Here is a 24,208-nt window from a genome sequence, read left to right as displayed (position 1 = left end):
ATGGAATTCACTGCCAGGGGAGGTAATGGGGGCCACGGGCAGAGATGACTTTAAAAGGAAATTAGATTAATGGAGGACAGATTCAACAGCGGCTACTAGCCATCGTGACTAAAGGAAACCTTCACTCTGAGAGACAGTCGACTTCTGAATCCCAGATCCAGGAGGCAGCATTTGGGGAAAGACCCAGCATCTATTGTTGGCCCTCCAGAGGAACTAACTGGCTACTGTACAAGACAGGATTCTGGACTAGTTGGCCACTGGTCTGATCCAGCAGGGCTCTTCTGCTGTTCTTGTGAAGGCCTTGGCCTCTGTGCCCTGTTTGTTGGCCCTCCAGAAGACCTTCTTGTCCTCTGTGTGAAACAAGAAGCTAGACTACATTGATCACTGCTCTGATCCAGTGAGGATCTTATGAGGTTCCTATGAAAGCCTTAGCCTCTGTGCACTGTTGTTAGATCTCTGGAAGAACTGGTTGGTAATTATGTGGGACAGGATGCTGAACTAGATGGACTTTCACTGGTCTGGTCCAGCAGGGCTTGTATCATGTTCTTATGAAAACCTCACCCATGATGCCCTGTCGCTGGCTCTCTAGAAGAACTGGTTGTCCACTGTGTGAGACAGGTTGCTGGATTGGATGGACCACTGTTCTGACTGAGCAGGGATCTTCTTTGGCTATTCTGAAGGTCTTGGCCTCTCAGTCCTGTAGTTAGACCCCCAGAGGAACTGGTTGGCCTCTATGTGAGAGGGGATGCCGGACTACACGGATTGTGGAACATATCCAGCAGGGCTCTTTGTCAGGAGTTGCGCCTGGTGATTGAGGGGCATTCCTAGCTTCATGCTTTTGAAACAATTTATGTTGACAGAGATGGTATCTGGGTGATGGAAGGAGACTTTCACTTCACAGTAATTGTTGCAAGATATATGTCACCAGCCTGCTGTACGTGATGGGACTTTCCTTTCCTTTCTCTTGATCTTTATGGCTTCACACATTTGTAGATAAGAGGGCTGACCCTGGCAGTTGACTTCCAGGGGAAACAGGAAGTGTCTGTTGCCCTTCAGGGGTAGACATGCCAGGTGGCTGTGTCTTTTCCTATCGCCTACCTTGGGGCATCTAAGCACCAAAAAAAGCTCTTTTCACATATTCTGTGGGTAAATGAGAGGGGGGATTCTTTGGGGACCAAGAGGTCTGCAAAAGCTGGGTCTGGCAGAACTGACTTTCTCAAGCTGGGTGTTTCGCTGCCTTTCAATAAACGCTTCCGATCAAGAATCCAGAGTTTGTTGATTGGCTGAAGGTCCAAGACCTAGAACTCTTCTGATGTTCTTTATCAGAAGCAATTAAACGAAGTCCCAAGTTGTCTTCAAGGACAGCCACACAGGAAGCCCCCTGCAGTCGGGAGCTATGGAGGTTTTGGAGGTCCATCAGTACTTCAAGCAATAGCTTTAATGTTGATCACAAAAACTTAGTGCTGACCTTTTTGTGGGGCCCCATGAATCTAAGTTAAGAACATAAGAACATAAGAACAAGCCTGCTGGATTAGACCAGAGTCCATCTAGCCCAGCTCTCTGCTACTTGCAGTGGCCCACCAGGTGCCTTTGGGAGCTCACGTGCAGGAGGTGAAAGCAATGGCCTTCTGCTGCTGCTGCTGCTGCTCCCGAGCACCTGGTCTGCTAAGGCATTTGCAATCTCAGATCAAGGAGGATCAAGATTGGGAGCCAGAGATCGACTTCTCCTCCATCAATCTGTCCAAGCCCTTTTAAAAGCTAAAATAATCACAGGGTTGTGATTATTGTTAATTGAAACTGAGGAGTCCTTGGGCAGCTGAGAAGAAACACGCAGCCACAGCTCTCCACTTTTCATGCATTGCAAAACCAAATTCGCGGTCTCCGTCGGTGAAGAGATTACTGGGCTTATGAAAGATGTCATTAACACGCCTCAGCCTCCTCAAGAAGTTAGGTCCTGTTTAGCAACCGTCTTGTCTAATTCAAATCTTTATTATTCAATAATTCAAATCCTTATTTAGTTCTTCAGGCAAATCTTACCGAGTGTCGCTTCCATTTCAACACGCTTCAACCCAATTGCTTCCGTATGAGACTCTCTCAGGCACACACGTCAGCCAGCTTCTGTTGCAGGGATCAGATGTATTGCAAATTGAGCATTAGTTTCCGGAGATGTTCTTCTGTGCTTCAGAAGGCCAACACCAGCCACTCAGCCATGCAGGCACACGTGCAAATCCGTGTTTAAGGAGGAAGGACCTTTTGGCCCATCAAGAAGAGAGACTAGCCGCTGATGGGCCCCCCCTCCTTATAACATCAAGTGGATCCTGCCGCCCCTTCCCTCTGGTTTTAAAGGGAATTGATAGGTGCCATCTTTTATGTTGATCTTAATAATGCTGCATTTCAATGGGGTAGGGTTTATTTTCTAGAGCCTGTATTAACTGATATTTAATGGATTTTAATCTGATATATGTGCTCTAATTTACATATTGTTCACTGCCCTGAGCCCTCCGGGGGAGGCCGGTATATAAACCTAACCAATAGATAGATAGATAGATAGATAGATAGATAGATAGATAGATAGATAGATAGATAGATAGATAGATAGATAGATAGATAGATAGATAGATAGATAGATAGATAGGAGGTTAAGAGCTCGTGTATCTAATCTGGAGGGACCAGGTTCAATTCCCAGCTCTGCCGCCTGAGCTGTGGAGGCTTATCTGGGGAATTCAGATTAGCCTGTACACTCCCACACATGCCAGCTGGGTGACCTTGGGCTAGTCACAGCTCTTCAGAGCTCTCTCAGCCCCACCTACCTCACAGGGTGTTTGTTGTGAGGGGGGAAGGGCAAGGAGATTGTAAGCCCCTTTGAGTCTCCTGCAGGAGAGAAAGGGGGGATATAAATCCAAACTCTTCTTCTTCTTCTTCTAAATAGATAAATAGATAAATAGATAAATAGATAAATAGAGGAGGAGGAGAAGGAGGAGTTTAGATCTATTCCTGTAAGGAGACTCAAAGGGGCTGACAATCTCCTTTCCCTTCCCCCTCCCCCACAACAAACACTAAGTGAGGTGGGTGGGGCTGAGAGAGTTCAGAAGAACTGTGGCTAGCCCAAGGTCACCCAGCTGGCATGTGTGGGAGTGCACAAGCTAATCTAGTCCCCCAGATAAGCCTCCATAGCTCAAGTGGAAGAGCAGGGGATCAAACCTGGTTCTCCAGATTAAAGTGCACCTGATCTTAACGCTGGCTCAAGATGGGTATTGCCTACTCAGACTGGCAGCCACTCTGTGGGGTCTCGTGGAGAGAAAGGGCTTTCATGTTACCTCCTACCTGGTCCTTTTCAAACAGCAGATGGCAGGGATTGAACCGGCCGCCTTCTGCATGCCAAGCCACTGCTCTACCACGGAGCTACGGCTCCTCTGGAAACAGTGACCAGAATACCATGCAGCACTCCCGTGGTTTTCATCCACCGTTTCTCTTGACCGAGGGCGCTTTGAAGTGAGTTTTCATGCTAACATTCAGGCAGAAAGAGAAAACTGAGATGAAACGCACTCTGCCTCGGAGGGCAGTGGAGTCTCCTTCTGTTCCGCGTCAACTCTGGAGCTGGGTCATAATCCCTTACCAAGACCCCCGGTCACCGCCAGCCCACCCCAAGGCCCAACACCCAAACCCCACCTTGCTGAGGTGATAGATGGCTTCGGAAGAAGCTAGACCAAGGAACAGTGACCGCACGCGAGAACAGCCCAAAGACGGGAGCAGGCTGTGAGTCTCTGGCACGTGGGGAGGGTGGTGGTGCAGCGGCAGGCCCAGTGGGGGCGTAATTTTAGTAACAGGTTCCCATGGTGATGGGATTCAAACTGTGGCGTAGCGCCAATGGGACTGGGTGGGGCATTCCTGGGCGGGGCTGTGGCAAGGACGCAGCCACTGCGCCAGTCCTTGGGCGGGAAATGGATGCACGCAGGTGCAGGCTGCCATGCACGCCGGTGCACCTCCTGCTAGACTGCTTCAAGTTCTGTGCGCTACTGCTGAGAGGAGGGGCGTAACGAAGGCAACAATCACGTGGCAAAATCACCCATTAGTCACCCCCTCTTGGCACACACAAATAATTAGTCACCTACTCTCAGGAACCTGTGAGAACCTGCTGGATCCCACCTCTAGGCAGGCCCCCTGCAAATGTGCATAACTGGTGCAGGAGGGGAGGCCCAATGAAGCCATGGGGCCAGAGACAGTGTGGCTCCCGCCAGACAGACAATAAGCGACAGCATCTAAGGGCAGCATCAGGGTGGATTCGAGGGGTGCTGGTGTGGCCAGGACAGGGAGAGACAGGATAAAGAACCAACCAGAACCCCGAGGCTTGGAGTGGCTGAGGAGGAGAGGAGGGGTAGAGAAGCCCCCATAAAGCTGGCAGGGAGGGGTCGGGTGTGGGAGGAAGCAGGCAGAGGAGAATTCATGCCTCCCCATTCTGCCCATTCTGAGGACAGCCCTTCTCGACCTGACCTGGACCCCCATAGAGGAGGAGGAGGAGGAGGAGGAGGAGGAGGAGGAGGAGGAGGAGGAGGAGGAGGAGGAGGAGGAGGAGGAGAAAGAGAAGAAGAAGAAGAAGAAGAAGAAGAAGAAGAAGAAGAAGAAGAAGAAGAAGAAGAAGAAGAAGAAGAAGAAGAAGAAGAAGAAGAAGAAGAAGAAGAAGAAGAAGAAGAAGAAGAAGAAGAAGGAGGAGGAGGAGGAGGAGGAGGAGGAGAGGAGGAGGAGGAGGAGGAGAAGGAGAAGAGGAGTTTGGATTTCTATCCCCCCTTTCTCTCCTGCAGGAGGGCTGACAATCTCCTTGCCCTTCCCCCCTCACAACAAACACCCTGTGAGGTGGGTGGGGCTGAGAGAGCTCCGAGAAGCTGTGACTAGCCCAAGGCCACCCAGCTGGCGTGTGTGGGAGTGTACAGGCTAATCTGAATTTCCCCAGATAAGCCTCCACAGCTCAGGCGGCAGAGCTGGGAATCAAACCTGGTTCCTCCAGATTAGATACACGAGCTCTTAACCTCCTATGCCACTGCTGCAGGAGGGGTTGCAGGAGGGGCAGCTGCCAGCTATGAAAAAAACCTCACACCTTCTTTGGATTTTTTTCGCCAGAGGCTGGATGGCCGTTGGTCACAGGTGCTTGGATTGTGTCTTCCTGCGTGGCAGCAGGTTGGAGTGGATGGCCCCTGGGGGTCTCTTCCAACTCTTCTAGGATTCTATCCATTTGTATTTTTCATATGTATTCCTGTATGATGCATCTGATTCCGTTTGCAGTTGATTTCTGTAGTATATTGTTCAGTGATGCCTTTTAATAAATTGTTTAATTTGTGTCACTTCAGAGTCTGAATCTTGGAAGAGCAGGGGATCTTGCTTAAGGGGACTAAATTGACATCCAGTGGGGAAGGCAGGAAAATGAACTGAGTCCCAGCTCCATCTGCCGCGCGCCTATCAGAGGAGCGAAAACAAGGAAGTGCTTTGGCGCAAACTGTGAATGCAGGAGGTGCTTCACAGCCAAGTCCCAGTTCATCGGAGAGGCCAAAGGTGAGGCACGATTCCCCTCAGCTGGCTGTTATTATTCTTTGCCATTCAACTCTCTTTTGAACATGCAGCATTTTTTAGCAGGGGAGCAGAGCGGCTCTCCTGCTGGCTCAGATTTCTAAAATGTGAGCAATGAACGCAGCTGCCAGTTGGACTGACTCTGGAGCAAGAGTGCTGTCTGTTCTGTTTATCCAGGCATGCAGGCACCTGTGCAGTCTCCACAGGACACAGGGTGGCAGGACGGGTACTCGGGCAGGTGCCATGAACAGCACTGGGCGGAAAGCCTTGCAGCAGCAACCAATGAGACCCCTTCCTTCCTTCCTTCCTTCCTTCCTTCCTTCCTTCCTTCCTTCCTTCCTTCCTTCCTTCCTTCCTTCCTTCCTTCCTTCCTTCCTTCCCTCCCTTCCTTCCTTCCTTCCTTCCTTCCCTTCCTTCCCTCCCTCCCTCCCTCCCTCCCTCCTCCCTCCCTCCCTCCCTCCCTCCCTCCCTTCCCTCCCCTCCTTCCTTCCTTCCCTTCCTTCCTTCCTTCCTTCCTTCCTTCCTTCCCTTCCTTCCTTCCTTCCTTCCTTCCTTCCCTTCCTTCCTTCCTTCCCTCCTTCCTTCCTTCCTTCCCTCCCTCCCTCCCTCCCTCCCTCCCTCCCTCCCCGTCCTTCCTTCCTTCCTTCCTTCCTTCCTTCCTTCCTTCCTTCCTTCCTTCCTTCCTTCCTTCCTTCCTTCCTTCCTTCCTTCCTTCCTTCCTTCCTTCCTTCTTCCCTCCTTCCTTCCTTCCTTCCTTCCTTCCTTCCTTCCTTCCTTCCCTCCCTCCCTCCCTCCCTCCCTCCCTCCCTCCCTCCTTCCTTCCTTCCTTCCTTCCTTCCTTCCTTCCTTCCTTCCTTCCTTCCTTCCTTCCTTCCTTCCTTCCTTCCCTCCCTCCCTCCCTCCCTCCCTCCCTCCCTCCCTCCCTTCCTTCCTTCCTTCCTTCCTTCCTTCCTTCCTTCCTTCCTCCCTTCCTCCCTCCCTTCCTTCCTTCCTTCCTTCCTTCCTTCCTTCCTTCCTTCCTTCCTTCCTTCCTTCCTTCCTTCCTCCCTCCCTCCCTCCCTTCCTTCCTTCCTTCCTTCCTCCCTCCCTCCCTCCCTCCCTCCCTCCCTCCCTTCCCTCCCTCCCTCCCTCCCTTCCTCCTTCCTCCCTCCCTCCCTCCCTTCCTCCTTCCTCCCTCCCTCCCTCCCTTCCATCCTCCCTCCCTCCCTTCCATCCTCCCTCCCTCCCTCCCTCCCTCCCTCCCTCCCTTCGCAGTTATTGCATTTCTATCACCACAGAGCATCTGGGCAATGAACACTCACAGACACCCATAAAGAAGCCTTACACTCAATCAGACCCTTAGTTTCTCAAGGTTGCTATTGTCTAATCTGGAGGACCAGGTTTGATTCCCCACTCCTACACCTGAGTGGCAGAGGCTTATCTGGTGAACCAGAAGTGTTTTCACACTCCTACATTCCTACTGGGTGACCTTGGGCCAGTCACAAAAACTTCCAAAGGAGACTCCACCACACTCCAAGCCAGCGAATTCCACTGTCGAACAGCCCTGACAGTCGGAAAGTTTTTCCTGATGTTTAGGTGGAACCTCTTTTCCTTCACCTTGAACCCATGACTCCTGGTCCTGGTCTCTGGAGTGGCAGAAAACAAGCTTGCTCCTTCACCAACATGACATCCCTTCAAATATCTAAACATGGCTATCATATCACCTCTTGACCTTCTCTTTACCAAACTAAACATCCTCAGCTCCCTAAGTCTCTCCTTCATGTAGGGCATGGACTCAAGACCTTTGACCATTTTGGTTGCCCTCCTCTGGACACGTTCCAGCTTGTCAATATCTTTCCTGAATTGAAGCGCCCAGAACTGCACACAATATTCCAGGCGAGGCCTAACCAATGCAGAATAGAGAGGCACAATTACACCCCTCAATCTAGACACTGTACTCCTATTGATACAACCCAGAATCGCATTAGCTTTCTTGGCTTATCCTGTTCTAGCGAGAGGGTTCTTTTGCTGCAGCTCGAGAATCTGGAAGAGGCTTTTGTGACATTGAAAAAGCACAGTGGTCTGCCAATGCTTTCATAGCAGAGGGGCTATTTGTCTGACTGAGGCTGAGGAGAGTTCTTCTACAGGCACCCTCCCTACACACACACACACACGCACACCCTGCTGGCCCCTCCCACCCTCCGTGGATGCGCCTCCTCCAGGTAAAGGTGAAGAGCACCTGGGTGGCCTTTGGCTGCCCCCGTTTCATTCCCGTGTCTAAGTCATGTCTGCTGTGCCTAGAAAGACTCTGTTAACAAAGGCAACATTCTGCCGGTTTATTGTACCATGAAGCGTCTCTGATTAGCAGGTAATTTGATGGAGTGAGGCATTTTAATGGGACCGGCACAGGAATGTTCATGCAAACATGATATAGAAATAGAATTTCATGATCGTCTTGCTCCCGGCGCAGGTATTCTCGCTGCTCCGTCTGGAGCTGGAACACCCATTTGACTCGAGTGCTACGAAGTAATTGAATTAGAAAAGGGGATTAGAGCTCTTTCAAGCGCGATCGCAGAGGTTTTTTGTGTGTTGCAATCTGTTGTCTTCCGTAAACGGTTGCAAGAGCACTAATGCACAAAAATGGATGCCTGGTGTGTGTGTGAGTGTGTGTGTGTGTGAGGGGGGGGACGGAGGCAGTTGACAAACAGGAATTCTCTAGTGATCTGTCGACATTTGTTCTTCCTACAGGTACCTCCTGGGAAGGAGGAAGGGGCCTCCATGCTGCCTTGACCAGTGTCCACCCTTATGGCTGGAACTCCGCAGCAGAGTGTATGGGAGGGGGGATGGCACACGGAGACCAGCCTTCTCTTGTGCCTGAGGGCCTGAGGGCAGGGCTTGAGGGCGGGGCACCCCCGCCCACCCACCGCCGCAGCCCAGCTTCTTCCCTCCCCAGAGCCTGGGAGAGCAAAAGCCACTGCCAGCCTCCGGGGACATGCTTTTAAAAGCACGGAGGCTGGGGGCAGGGCCACACTATTGAGTCCCCTCCCTTCCTGGGGTGGGACTCGGGGTGTAGCCATGCCCCAAGGCCCACCCCCGGCCGTGCTCTATGGTCTGGAATCCCTGCCCTACGAGGAGAGACTTAGGGAGCTGGGGATGCTTAGTTTGGTGAAGAGAAGGCTAAGAGGTGACATGGTCGCCATGTTTAGATATTTGCAGGGGTGTCATGTGGGTGAGGGAACACCACCTCCACAAGATGATTGGGTACCCCCAACAGGATTGTGCTGTTAGTGTCTTAAAACCAGAGTGATCTTTCTACTGCCAGCAAAACAGACACACAGCAAAACAGCCCCTGAAGGAGAGAGGTGGAAATGTCGGTCAGAAGGGAAAAGCATACAGAAAAGGTCCGCTGCCGTTGCGAATGCCTCGATATCTGCCAGAGCCGTGAGAGCAAACCAGGGAACGGCCCCTGTGGAGAAGCAGCCGGGGTGGATTGTCAGGTGAGCAAAAAACGGCCGGTGGAGCTGATGGCTAAAAACATCCATGGATTTCTTAGGGCAGATGCTGGTTTCTGATTGGTTCAGTGTGTTCTTTTGCCTGTTGTGTTGCCGAATGCGGAGGGCCTGATTGCCTGGGGTTGACAGCTGGCTCCACCCCCTGCTGCTGCCGTGGCTGTTGAAAGGTGGGAGCAGTGAGCCTTGGACTTGGAAGGGCCCTCCTCATCAGCTTTCTGGGTCTGTGGCTCTCAGCCAGGGGGTCGGGCTTGGGGTCCCTACAAGTCACTAAGAAACTTCTGCATTGTTGCATGCAACACCCCAAATTGTTTAGGTAGACATTTGGCCAGTTCAGTAAGTTTCAGGTTAGATCAGCACACAGAGACTTCTTCCGCATGGGCGGAATATGGCGCACTGGGGACGGCAAAAACGCCGTCCCCAGGGAGCCATTCGCATAGGGGGCGCAGCTGCTTCGCAGCCGCGCTGCCCTCACTCCGCCCGACCGGCACAAAGCCGCCGTTTTCTGACCTCGCTTAGGAAGCCAGGTTTTTGGAAAACAGCGGCTCCAAGGCGCCCTCCCCTTCTGCCCTCTACCTATCTGCCCTGCGGCCCTCCAGCGTGTCACCGAGGCCTGGGGACACACCCCCTCTGCCCTGCGACTCTGGAGCAGTCATGCAGGGCAGGGGTGTGTGCACCGGAGGGCCGCAGGACAGGAGGGTCACCCTGACGATGGTGCAGCTCTGCGCCGTCGCCCAGCCGGTTCTGGGACCGTTCATGCAAACGGTCCCAGAGGGGTCGGGTCGGCGTGGGATACGCCGACCCGACCCCTTCTGCCTTCGTGCGGAAACGGCCCAAGATAATTCTAAGAAATCCTCAAGAAGGAGGCGGTGACTGCTCATGGACCATTTCCAGTCATTCGAAAACTGTGCGTCATGTTTGTTTTCTTCCCTGAGGACAAGATGGACTTCAGTTGTCAGAAGTGTAATTTGATAGGGCTCTTAGAGGGTTATTAGAGGAGAAGTGTCAGAGGAAAGGATTACAATTCTCCAGAGTCGTGCACAGTGCTGGAAATTCAGAACTATCCCACACACGCCCCCACCCCAATCCCAGCAACCCCTACTCTATGCTCGGAAGATGGCAAAAAAAAACCCTCCAGGATCCCTGGACAAACGGGCCTAGAGGAACGTTTCTTCTTGACCCCCAAAGTGGTGATTGACCCGCATTTCCCTGGGCTTGCAAGACAGGGTCACGAGAGCCGAGCTCCGACTGGCCCCTTCCTGCCCTCCTGCTTGGGATCTGGCTGCATTTGCAGAATCAGCGTTGCTGTCAGATGGCCGCCCAGCCTCCACTTAAAAACCTCCCAAAGAGGAAAGGCTACAAAGGCTAAAAACATCCACAGTCAGTTTCCTGTCAAATTGAAATGATACATCAATTAAAGTACCAAACAAGCAAATGATTAAAATATCAAAAATCTAGCACCCTTCTCAAATGCGAAGAACAAAATACGGCACTGCGAGAGAGCAAGCGTTCTTTCCAATAAGACAAATGACCCTTATCTGACAAACAAAGGAATCCTGCAGGCAGCTGGTAGGTCCTGGTCTAAAAATAAGTGGCCAAGCACAGAACAGTTTCAAAATCATCCAGGTATTGCTCCTGTCCTGATGTGTACATACAAACACAGCTTTTCAAAAATATCACAACCAGTGGTGGGATCCAAAAAATTTAGTCACAGGTTCCCATGGTGGTCGGATTCAAACTGTGGTGTAGCGCCAATGGGGCTGGGCGGGGCATGACAGGGGCGTGGCCGGGCATTCCGGGGGCAGGGCATTCCTGGGCGGGGCTGTGGCAAGGATGCAGCCGCTGCTCCGGTCCTTGGGCGGGAAACGAATGCACGCAGGCGCAGGCTGCCACGCACGCCAGTGCACCTCCTGCTAGACTGCTTCAAGTTCTGCGCGCTGCTGCTGAGAGGAGGGGCGTAACTAAGGCAAAAATCACGGGGCAAAATCACCCATGAGTCACCCCCTCTCGGCAACCTGTGTGAACCTGCTGCATCCCACCTCTGATCACAACTAACCATTCGGATACTAAATACTTTTGTGACTGAAGCTTAATTCAGGCGAATGGCGGTCATATGGCTGGTGGGGCCACGATTCGTGAGGGTTCATGCTTTATATGGGGTTTTAGTCAACTCAGTTAAGGTTTGGGCTATTTTTATTTATTTATTTCTATTCCAGCTTTCTCCCCAACAGGGCCCCCAATTGACCTACATTGTTCTCCTCATCTTTGTTTCATTCTCCCAAAAACCCTGCAAGGTAGGTTAGCCTGAGAGTGTCTGTCTTCCCCAGGGTCACCCAGCGTGAGGATTTGAGCCTGGGCCTCCCAGATTTTAACCCGACACTTCAACCAGTATATCATACTGGCACTTGGACACAGCTTTCCAGCTCCATCTAGTGAGAAAAATATCTTCTTCCTTGAACTCAACTTGACTGTTGCAGCATGATCTATGTGGGTCTGCCCTTGAAGACAAGCAAGGGTATCAGAGTGACTGGAGAACTCTGCACATACAACCTCCGTGCTGCCCAGCTGCTTGTTTGCTTCCGGACTCTGTTCGAAGGGCTGTTTTGAAAGTCCTTTGCAGCTTAGGGCCGTCTCTATTTTGATGACCTTCTGTCCTACCCCCTCCCTCCTGTGTTCTCACCAGCGGGGCCAGCCTGTTCAATGGTGTACATTGCTGTAGCCCAGCCTATGGAACAGACTAGCTAAAGGTGCCCCCCCCCTTTTAAAAAATAACTATTGAATTTAAAACAACATGTTTCTTAATAAAAACAAAATGTTTCTTAATAAAACGAACAAAAAATAAATACAAATCTATGGCACTGGGTAAATTTACACATCAATCATTGACACTTTCTTTGAGTGATTAACATTTAATCTAAAATAATAAAATAAATGACTTGTAACCATTTCTCCTGAGTGGATTTTTTGAGGATAATTAATTTTTCTCTAGTTTTTTTTAAATTTCGTTTTATTTTTAATATATTTTCTAGCTAGGGTGTTGTGGGTTTTCCAGGGTGTATGGCCGTGTTCCAGTAGTGTTTTCTCCTGACATTTTACCTGCATCTGTGACTGGCATCTTCAGAGGAATATGTATATTCACTCGCATCTCTCTCTCTCTCTCTCTCTCTCTCTCTCTCTCTCTCTCTCTCTCTCTCTCTCTCTCCCCTTAAATGAGCTTATCATTTCTCTCTCTCCCCTTAAATGAGCTTATCATTTACAATTCCATTGAAGTCTCCCAACAGTACAATATTTTCATATGGTTGTTCAAGGATTAAATCTGATATTTTTAAAAATAAAAATTATATTTCTTTTTATTTGGAGCGTATATGGCAACCAAGATTTTGTTGCCTACCCAATCTATTTCTGCTTCAAGTATTCTTGCTTCGAGGTCTGCAATAATCTCTTTTGGCTTTAAGTATTTTTGAATATAAAAAGTAATTTCCCCCCTTTTCCCTAAAAAAAACCAACTTGCATAAGAGTTCCCAAGTTTTCTTTACAAATGTAATCTTCAAATCCCTTCTGAATATGTGTCTCCTGTAGACATATTACATCTTGCTTTAACTTTTGTAAGTAGTGGAAGACAAGTTTTCTCTTTTTGGGGCTATTAACCCCATTAATATTACATGAACATAATTTTAAATTCATTCTACATGTGTATATAAATATACACAGCTATGCATGAAAGACACCCCGCCCCTTATTCTCCTTTTTGTGTTCTTTACTCAGGAATTGAAAAATTCGGAGATGATTAAAGTGTGTAATGTAAATCAACAGGAGGAGGTAAGTATACAATTCTAATTTAAGGCATTGTATATTGATTAGCTTCCATGTTAATACATGAAAGTGAAAGCCTTCAACAATACATTGAACATCTCTACAGGGAGAAATTGTTCCAAGACACACGGAAATTGGGAATGCTGCTAGAACACGGCCATACAGCCCGGAAACCACACAGCACCCAAGTGATTCCAGCCGTGAAAGCCTTCGACAATACATGTTAATACAGTTGATAGGTGTAGGACAATAATCTAAAAAATAGAAATTCTATATAAGATGCACATATATACACATATGAATAAAATTGTAAATGTACCTTTACTGAAATATATACATATGGGAAATTGGGAATGCTGCTAGAACACGGCCATACAGCCCGGAAACCACACAGCACCCAAGTGATTCCAGCCGTGAAAGCCTTCGACAATACATGTTAATACAGTTGATAGGTGTAGGACAATAATCTAAAAAATAGAAATTCTATATAAATACATATATACACACATATGAATAAGTGTAAATATGTACCTTTGCACAAATATATACACATATGGTAAAGTTGAGCATAGATCTAAATATGTAATTCATTTGTACTTGCACATAGTTATTTTATGAAAAAAAATATGAGAAACAACAGATATAACAATTCAATATAGGATGGAAATGTATGCTAGTTAAAATTAATTGTAATTCTATGTGATCATGGCAATGTTAAACAAAGAAGCTAATATATTTACCTTCTCAGTTTTGACACAGTGTCAGGCCTGCTTTTGGTGGGGGCAGTTCTGTGGAGTTGCTTTCGCTTTTGCAGGTGCTTGGCTATCTTACTGTCTGGCCTTGAGTGTCTACTGCTGGGATAGGCCTCAAATCTGGGTTTCTTTTTGCTGTACTGTTCTCATGTGGGGGTGGGGTCATATTATCAATTGCTTGGCGCCTTTTTGCCAGAATCATCTTCTTCCTTGTTCTCTGAGGTCTGCCAATGAAATCCTTGAATGATTCGGATGCTTATTGAGTTCTGATCCGGGAACTGACACATAGGCAGCCATTAATGTGATTAAAACCGTCCAAGTTCCCTTTTTTATTTTTCTTCAAGAAATCATTGACTTTTGAGGTACTGTCAATGTCCAATCTTTCACCTTTAAAAGTCAGAGATATTCCTTCGATCAAATTCCATTGGAACATTACATTTCATTTTTTGAGGGTGTCTGTCAAAGGGGTATATTCTTTTCTTCTCCTTTGCACCTTGGACAGGTACTTCTTTAAGAACTGCTATTTCTTGACCTTCAATTTGTAATCTTTGTGATGAGTGTGTTTTTTCAATATTTCATCTCTTATTGACTTTTTGGTAAATGTTATGAGAATATCATTTGTAAGTTTTCTTTCTGTAGAATGCCTAGCGGATATTCTGTAGATGTACCTTTCCACATATATTTCTACCATAAACTCTTCTATTTCTACATTGATATATTCCGCAATTGTTGGTAGCAGTCTTTCTCCTAGGTTTTTTTTAATCTGCCTCTTTCAGACTTCTCAATCTAAAAAAAATTATTTCTGTTTTATTTCTACTAAAATTAGTCTATTATCCAAGGAGTCCATCTGTTTGGTGTGATTGGCAGTTTCTTCTCTTATCTGCTCTTTAGTTTCTTTGAGGTCTATGCTCAGCAGATAAATGGATTCCTCTAATTTCTTAACTTGTGTAATTTCTTCTCTGTTGACAAGAATTTCTTCTTCAATTTGATTTAATTGTTCCTTAGTTTCTTCTTGAGTTGCAGCTATTTTTTCCTAAGAGTGGCTCCACTCTTTGTATATATTCACGATTATATCCATTGAATTTATCTGGGGTTTTTATTTCTCCATTTAAAGTTTCAGTTGCTGTTCTTTTGGTTGCCGTAATTTAGGAACTTGTAATAAAGCTTAATTTCTTGTCCTTTCAGTGCCTGGAGTCTTCTCCCCTCTCTCCAGGGTCACCAGTTATTAATTCAGCATCTTTGTTTCTTTTCCAAGTGAAAAGAAACTAGAGTCATAAGTGCAATTTTAGAGTGATTTGATAGAATTGGCAATCACTCAAGTCTTGAAAATCAACTGTTTATCGAGTTATGGTTTCAGACCCTTCTTATTTTTCTTTGCTCTCCAGTTTTGGTTTAGGCTTTAAAAGGTGTTTTATTGGAGTTTGGGGCTACCTTTGTTGTAGCATTGCATCATTTCCGTTTCCACTGCTCTGTTTACTTTTGAAGCTTTCTGCCTTACAGCTCTGGAAGCTCCTCTCTTTTGTTTAGTTCTATCTCAGTCCCATGATTCTATTGTTCTTCCTAAAGTTATCTAGATTTGTGTTTTATCTGAATGATAATTAGAGATATAATAATGTCTTTTTTAATTACAAGTTCGTCTCTGTGGCAATCCCATCAAGGTAGGTTTGAAAATAACCTACATCTTTCATATTTCCCGCTTCTATGCCGCAGTTTGGCTCTCTGCCACTTATAAATTATGCTTGCTGTAGATAGTGGTAGAAATTCTTCAAAGGTAATGAATAAGCCTTCTTGACATCATGTCCTGAAGAAGAAGAAGAAGAAGAAGAAGAAGAAGAAGAAGAAGAAGAAGAAGAAGAAGAAGAAGAAGAAGAAGAAGAAGAAGAAGAAGAAGAAGAAAGAAGAAAGAAGAAAGAAGAAGAAAGAAGAAAGAAGAAGAAGAGAAGAAGAGGGAGGGAGGAGGAGGAGGGAGGAGGGAGGAGGGAGGAGGGAGGAGGAGGAGGAGGAGGAGGAGGAGGAGGAGGAGTTTGGATTTATATCCCCCTTTCTCTCCTGCAGGAGACTCAAAGGGGCTGATGATCTCCTTGCCCTTCCCCCCTCACAACAAACACCCTGTGAGGTGGGTGGGGCTGAGAGAGCTCCGAGAAGCTGTGACTAGCCCAAGGTCACCCAGCTGGCGTGTGTGGGAGTGTACAGGCTAATCTGCATTCCCCAGATAAGCCTCCACAGCTCAGGCGGCAGAGCTGGGAATCAAACCCGGTTCCTCCAGATTAGATACACTAGCTCTTAACCTCCTGTGGAGCCTTAACCTCCTAAGGAGCCTTTTCTGTGATGGGCGGGGAAGGAAGGGGCTCCGATCCTCTGGGGCAGAGGGCATGCCAGCCAGCATGGGCAGGGATCTTGACCGGCTGCCAGTTCTCTGAGGTGGCTTTGGAGGGGGGGGGTGAATTCAAGACTGACCCCAACACCTCCTGGGCCCAGGGAATGGAGATCCTGCCCTTGGGTAGTGCCAGATCCAGGGACCCTGGTGAGCCCCTTGCTTTACGACTGTCTCCTACAGAAAAGATCCCTCACTTTAGAGGACAATGTGTACTGTGGGACAGGTTTATAGGAGAGCAAGTGGTCTTGAAGCGTAGCCAGGGTGACACTTTAAGAACTGGTTACTGACAGCCACCAGCAACCTGGCTGCAGGCTTTTGCACCAGCCAAAGTATCAAAACACTCTTCGGGGTCAGCCTCATGCAGTCCACATTGCAGTAGTCAATCTGGAGGAGTTGGGAGTGTGGACCATTGGGGTCTGGTCCTTCCTGCCCAGGGAAAGTCCCAGCTGGTGTACCAAGGGACTACAAGGGCAAGGAGCAGAGCAGATCTGAGATGCCGCCTGATATTGGAGAAATCAGATGTCGGCCCTGTTCTTAGGGGGAGGGCAGTGGCCCCCTTTCTCTCCAACACTGACCTAGCCACTGTGATCCATGCAACGGTCACCTCCAGACTGGACTATTGCTTGGCAACTGCACAGCTCTGGCGGGCCTTCCCTTGCTAGCCTGATCCTGGAAACTGAAATTGGTCCAACATCTTGGCGGCCCGATTGCAGGCTCCACAGAAGTGTCTTTCATGAACACATCATCTCCCTGTGTTGCGCCGCCCTGCATTGGTTACCCTATCGGGAATTCGAATCATGTTGTTCAAAGGTGTGGAGTGTTGACCTTTAAGGCCTTACACGGCCTGGGACCCTCGTGCGCCGGGACGCATTACCCCATATGTCGTCCGGCTCGGTCCTCTCACGATCAGCAGAGGCGAGGGAATCTACTAGAGAATCCCTGAGCTTCGATGGCAGCGGCTGAAAGCCTCCACACGGGCCAGGGCCTTTACAGCCCTGGCACGGACCTGGTGGAACACATTACCATCAGCTGTTGTTAGGGCCCTCGCGGGAGTTCTTGGAGAGTTCATAGAGGGCCTGTCGCAAGTCAGGTATTCCACCCGGGCCTTTGGAGAGTCCAGCCGCCGATAATGCCCTGCCCTCCCCCCCTGCTAGTAGGGTCCCCTAACATCTTTGCGACCCCTCCTCACATTTTGGAAGAGGGTGGTATACATATGGGTCATGTAGCGGGCCCCCCCCTCATTGTGAGGAAATGTACCTGTTTTAAGATTTTTATGTTTTTGTATGATTTTATGTTGTTCACCACCCTGAGCCCTCCAGGGATAGGGCGGTATAGCAAGTTTAATAAATAATAATAAATAAATAATAATAATAAAAATCCAATAATAAATAAAATAAATAAACTCTGGGTAGGAAATTCTTGCCTGAAAGGGTGGAGTTTGGGGAAGGGGGGGAACTCAGCTGAGACGCAACACCATAGATTCTTCCACAGGGACTGATCTCTGAGGTTTGAAGATCAGTTGTAAGTGCAACTCCAGGAGTAATGAACAGAGGTGTAACTCCAAGGGGACAAGGGGTGTACGATGCACTGGGTGTGCGTCCCTGTGGGGGTGTGGTGAGGGTATTCTGGGGGCTTGGCGGGGGTGTTCTGGGGCAGGACGGGGGCATTTCGGGTCTGGGCGGGGGTGGAGGATCCACCGGTGCCCCGGGCATTTTCCTCCTTGCTACCCCTCTGGCACTGGGGAGCAGCAGTGTCGTACGAGGTTAAGAGCTCGTGTATCTAATCTGGAGGAACCAGGTTTGATTCCCAGCTCTGCCGCCTGAGCTGTGGAGGCTTATCTGGGGAATTCAGATTAGCCTGGGCACTCCCACACATGCCAGCTGGGTGACGTAGGGCTAGTCACAGCTTCTCAGAGCTCTCTCAGCCCCACCTACCTCACAGGGTGTTTGTTGTGAGGGGGGAAGGGCAAGAAGATTGTAAATCCCTTTGAGTCTCCTGCAGGAGAGAAAGGGGGGATATAAATCCAAACTCTTCTTCTTCTTCATGTTTCTCTTGTTTGCAGAAGAAGGCCATAGACATACAAAGAAAATCCCCAAGGAGAATTTTGCTCGGCCAAGACCAACTGGATCAAAGTGAATTTGCCACCCTGTTTGGATTCCAATGTTTTCACTCTGGGTACCCAAGGAAGCCCCACGCCTCTGCACGAGGGCCTCTCCAAACAACCTCCCCACGGACACACGTGGGCTCCTGGCATCAGCCTCTGAGGAAATGGCTGTGACGGGAAGTCGCATTTGTCATTTTGGAGAGCCACTCTTGTGTCACTGATGGAAACACTAAAATGAAAGACGATGGGATGCAGCCTGCCAGAATCCAGTGTGGAAGAGTGGGTTTATCGCCGGCTGGCTGATTCATACTTGGCCTCTTCTTGGAGGTAGTTAATCCACACAATTTGTTTTTAATAACAAAGGGCCATAAAGATGACAAGACAAGGAAATGGGAACAAGCATCAGTCAGAAGGCCAATGAGTGAATTAACTGTGTCACTAACAGATCCACCAAACCCCGTTCATCTCAGCTCCCTCAAGGCCCTCCTGATCAGACAAGTATTAATCCAGCACCACCCAGCCCATTTGATTTCCAGCTCAATGAGATCTAAGGTGAGTTCCTTCTTTTCCCCTCTTGGAAGTCTGTACCTGACCCTTGGTTCTCAGTCCCCGCTTGGGTTGCAGGGTGGGGCCCTGCAGAGACCCTGGCCCGTGGATCCCAGAGCAAACCGAGAAGTTGGAATGTTGCCTTGTCCTTTGTTCGTGTTCACTTAAATCAGGGGTGTCCAACTCTGGTGCTTCAGGTGTTCATGGACTACAATTCCCATTAGCCCCTGAAGTGCCAGGGTTGGATGCCCCTGACTTAAAGATTAGACAGACAGATATAAGTGCACAGAATGGAAGTTTCCTGCATTCTGGAGGTTGGCCCAGTCGGGTCTCCTCTCAGACAGCTGTGAACCACCCACCGGCTGCGGTTGCCTCTGGGGGTGGGATGGGTGGAGCCAAGGTGACCGCTTCCGCTTAACTGAGGGTGGAAGCGAAGCCCGGGCCATGTTGGGCAAGGGCTGACGTCACCAGGAGGGGAGGGCGGATTGACCCTTTAAAGGGGAAAGCCCTCCTTTGTTCTGGCCATGTGCTTCGGCCAGCCGGCGATTTACCCACCCACCTGTTCATTCGGTTGTTGTATGTTTCTGTCATAGCCGTTCGGCGGTGGCGCAGGGGTAATGATCCGGAAGTGCCGACGGCGGCAAGAGGCAACCGCCCTGCCGAACCGGCAAATGAGGATCACCTCTTGCCAGGGGCATCCGCCCGGCCAAGCCCTTCAACAGAGCAAAGTCCAATACAGGGCATCCGCCCGTTGGAGCTTCGCTATGAAGCAGACAGGCCAGATCAAAGCCCATGCTACGCCTCACGCTTCTGTTTTGGTTGGCTAATAAAATGGCTATGGCCAAAATGTTTATCCCAGCAAAGAGTCCAGTGTGGCTATTGGAGAGGATTCACGCAGGTGGTTCCCACCCTCAGAAGGCAAACTGCACTCAAGTCTAGAGAGTGTTGATAGATGCTGGCTGGCAGGCAGGAGCTGGGAAAAGGAATTGGGGGGGGGCACGTCCTTCCTTGTGCTTAGTGAACACATTGATCCAGCACGGCACCCTTCTCCAGCTTCAGGCTGAATCGGCTGGGGGAAAGTCACTCTTGGCTGCCCTTCCAGCCTTGTTGATGTCCTACAGCTGCCCTGGGCTTGGGACAGAATCCTGCCAAGAATTGGGGTTCTCGCTCCCTTGCTCTGGAATGGGGTTGCCTGAGTTGTCGAGCCCCCATCCCAGAGGTGGGATCCAACCAGTTCTCACCACTTCTCTAGAAGTGGTTACTAATTTTTTCTGAGTGCCGAGAAGGGGTTACTAAAGCAACCTCCCTGCCCAATAGGGACTGGAGGGGCGTGTGTGTGGCGGCGCCACTGTTTGAATCCCACCACCATTGGAACCTGTTATTAAATTTTTTGGATCCCACCACTGCCCCATCCGCCTCAGTCTTGCCACGGGCACCCTGGGGAGTCGGGGAGACTGTGGTGGCACCATCAGTGCCTGCTTGTGCTTGCGATGTATAGTAGCCATTCCTTCCCACAGCCAGACAGCAGCTGGACCCTTTCCAGAGGCCTGGCCTCGGAGGAACAGCCCAGCCTGAGAATGCTTTTGCTTTTTAAGAAAACCATTAGAGGCAGGCGGCACATTGCCAGGGACAGAGGCTGCTGCTCAGGGGGAACACGCTAGATCCCTCTGATACAATAAATCCATTTCAATGAACCTGAGTCCGATTATTAGGAGGAGGTCAGCCAGCACGACAGCAGTCCATCAAGCCCTTCCATGCTTCCAGCCTGGTGTAGTGGTTAAGAGCAGGTGCCCTCTAATCTGGAGAACCGGGTTTGATTCCCCGCTCTACCACTTGAGCTGAGGCTTATCTGGGGAACTAGATTAGCTTGTGCACTCCAACACATGCCAGTTGGGTGACCTTGGGCTAGTCACACTTCTCTCAGCTCCACCTACCTCACAGGGTGTCTGTTGTGGGCGGGGGGAGATAAAGGAGATTGTCAGCCCCTTTGAGTCTTCTTACAGGAAAGAAAGGGGGATATGAATCCAAAATCCTCCTCCTCCTCCTCCTCCTCCCCTTCTCCTTCTCCTTCTCCTTCTCCTTCTCCTTCTCCTTCTCCTTCTCCTCCTCCTCCTCCTCCTCCTCCTCCTCCTCCTTCTCCCCCTTCTCTCCTCATTTTTCTCCTTCTCCTTCTCCTTCTCCTTCTCCTTCTCCTTCTCCTTCTCCTTCTTCTTCTTCTTGAAAACCATTAGAGGCAGGGGGCACATTGCCAGGGACAGAGGTTGCTGCTAAGTGTGAACCTGTTAGATCCGGCAAAGAACTCTGGAGTGTCCCAGTTTGTCTTTCTCTGTTACAATAAATGCATTTCAGTGAAGCTGAATCTGAGGAGAGCAGCTTCCAGTATTCCAGGCTGCCTTCTCCTGATGCCATCCCTGCAGAGCGAAAGCATCCTCTATGGGGAGGGGGAGGAGTTCGCTTTCTGCCCACAAGAGCCCTGGTGGATATTTCTGGGGTTGGTGGGGTGGGGTCAGCAGGTCCCCCTGCAGCGCTGGATTCTCCTCGGTCCCTTCTCCTGAGGAGTCAGAGTCGCTTGGCTGGGCAGAGGAGGCCGTGGCATCCCAGGGGCTCATCCGGGTCTGTACTCGGAAGGCAGACCATCAAGGAAGGCCCTGTGGAGGAAGGTGATGGCAAACCACCTCTGCTTCTCTCTCTCTCTTCGAAAGCCCCCTCCTGTGATTGCCAGAAGCCAAGTGGGACTGGACACAAACAATGAGTCTCCATTAGATCCTCTGAAGATGCCAGCCACAGATGCAGGCGAAACGTCAGGAGAGAATGCTTCTAGAACACGGCCATACAGCCCAGAAACCACACAGCACCCCAGTGATTCCGGCCATGAAAGCCTTCGACAATACAATGAGTCTCCATCGTGGAGAAAGGCAGGTTAGAAACAAATGAATCGGATTTCCCTGGGCTGCTGGGGAAAGAAAAAAGAATCAGACTTATTCTCTGATGGGAAGGGAGGGCCACATTTTTAATGTGGATTTCCAGATCATGGGGGGGGGGCACCCTCCCTCCCACCCACCCCCAACCCAGCAATGTGGATGGAACAACTGTTCATTTTTAGTCTGCATGTAGCACAAATAACAGAAGGTGTTTCTAATTCTTAACTGGGCCATTGTGACAAAGAAATTGTGATTTAAAGTCTCTCTCCCCCCTGAGCTCTCAGAAGCAGGCACCGGAGGGTTTACAGAAAAGTGCCCTCAGCTATGCCAGAGACTTCTCGGGTTACCTGAAAGTGCACCAGAAACTCTCGAGGAAAGAATGTCTTTGCTCAGCAGCTGGGGAGAAATTCTCTCTCTTTGACACACAAACTATCAAAGTATTTGAGGCTTTGCAGAGTTTCTGCTTCTACCGGAGAGTCTCTGTTGCTTCAAGAAGGGGGGAGATATCGATTTTCCAATCCGTGTCAGAGATGAAACTCAACAGGACTGAAAGTCAGTTCTGCAGAAAGCAGAAAGGAGTTAGAGAGGGGAGATGAAGAGATGCGGGGGGGGGGGAGGGGAGCCGTTGAAGTCCCTTTCCAGTGGGTTGCAGGTATGCCAGTGACGAGAGGGCCTCGTCTTCTCTGCCCCACTCCCACAGGCAACCTCCCAGAGAGTTAGAGGCAGCACACGGAAGGGCCACATGCGGCCTTGCTCGTCCTCACCATGGCTCAGGGACACTCCTGGGGTCCTTCCCTTTAAGCCTGGTTAAAAATCAGCCATCAAGGGGGACCCACGGAGTGACTCCAGGGGAGCCTCCATGCAGACATCCACGGAGAGCCAGCGGGGCACTGGCGTAATGCCCATTGGGCAAGGTGGGCAGCTGCCCAGGGCATCACCTTGTGGGGGGGCATCAAAATGCTGGGTTCGTTTTTGGGTATTTTTAGTGGTTTTCCATTTTTGGCCTGCAGGGGGCGCAGTTTGTAGGCTAGCGGCACCAAATTTCCAGCGTATCATCAGGAGACGGTCCTTATGCTACCCCCCAAGTTTGGTGAGGTTTGGTTCAGGGAGTCCAAAGTTATGGACTCCCAAAGGGGGTGCCCCTATCCCTCATTGTTTCCAATGGGAGCTAATAGGAGATGGAGCTACAGTTTTGAGGGTCCATAACTTTGCCCCCCCCTGAACCAAACTGCACCAAACCTGGGGGGAATCATTAGGGCAGTCTCCTGATGAGACCCTGAAAGTTTTGAGACTGTGCCTTGAGAAATGTCCCCCCCCAGCCTGCAACCCCCATTGACAGCAATGCAGAAAACCCAATGCAGAACAAAGATTCTTGGGCAAATTTTGGGATGTTCTTGCAGGGAGGGCATTCTTGAACGTATCATCACCAAAATTTCAGGGTATCATCTGGAGACTGTCATGATGGCACCCCCAAGGTTTGGTGCAGTTTGGTTCAGGGGGGCCAAAGTTATGAACCCTCAAACTGTAGCCCCCATCTCCTATTAGCTCCCATTGGAAACAATGGGGGATGGGGTACCCCCTTTGGGAGTCCATAACTTTGGACTCCTTGAACCAAACTTTACCAAAAGTGGGGAGTAGTATAAGGACAGTCTCCTGATGATATGCTGAAATTGTGGTGATGATATGTCTAAAAATGCACCCCCCGCAGGCACCAATGTCCTGGTGCAAAAAAAAATTGGTCGTGGTGGAGTGGCCGCCCATGGGGGGGGGGCATCCAACTCAGGTTTTGCCCAGGGCTACAGTTTGCCCAGGGCTGCCTCGTTACGCCCCTGCAATGGGGTGTAGTGGTTAAGAGCAGGTGTACTCTAATCTGTAGAACCGGGTTTGATTCCCTGCTCTTCCACTTGAGCTGTGGAGGCTTATCTGGTGAACCAGGTTACCTTGTGCAATCCAACCCATGCCAGCTGGGTGACCTTGGGCTAGTCACAGTTCTTCGGAGCACTCTCAGCCCCACAGGCAGTTGTGGGATCCAAAATTTTTAGTAACAGGTTCCCATGGTGGTGGGATTCAAACTGTAGCGTAGCACCAATGGGGCTGGGCGGGGCACATCAGGTGTGTGGCCGGACATTCCAGGGGTGGGGCATTCATGGGCGAGGCTTTAGCAAGGACGCAGCCGCTGCGTCGGTCCTTGGGCAGGAAATGAATGCACGCAGGCGCAGGCTGCCACGCACGCCGGTGCACCTCCTGCTAGACTGCTTCAAGCTCTGCACACTACTTCTGAGAGGAGGGGCATAACTAAAGCAAAAATCACATGGCAAAATCACCAATTAGTAACCCCCTCTCGGCACACACAAATAATGAGCAACCTACTTTCGGGAACCTGTAAGAACCTGCTGGATCCCACCTCTGCCTACAGGGTGTTTGTTGTGAGGGGGGGAGGGCAAGAAAAATGTAAGCCCCTTTGAGTCTCCTTACAGGAGAGCGGGGGGGATATAAACCCAAACTCTTCTTCTTCTTCTTCTTCTTCGATCACCATTGGGAGAAGGGGGAAAATGTCAGCTCCCCTCGCCAAATGGCGCTTGCCTTAATCTTTTAAAGAAGAAGAAGTGTTGGATTTATATCCCCCTTTCTCTCCCGTAGGGACACTC

The sequence above is a fragment of the Sphaerodactylus townsendi genome, linkage group LG02 (assembly GCF_021028975.2).
Source record: "Sphaerodactylus townsendi isolate TG3544 linkage group LG02, MPM_Stown_v2.3, whole genome shotgun sequence".
Lineage (NCBI taxonomy): Eukaryota > Metazoa > Chordata > Lepidosauria > Squamata > Sphaerodactylidae > Sphaerodactylus > Sphaerodactylus townsendi.
Note: the sequence above shows the minus strand (reverse complement) of the source record.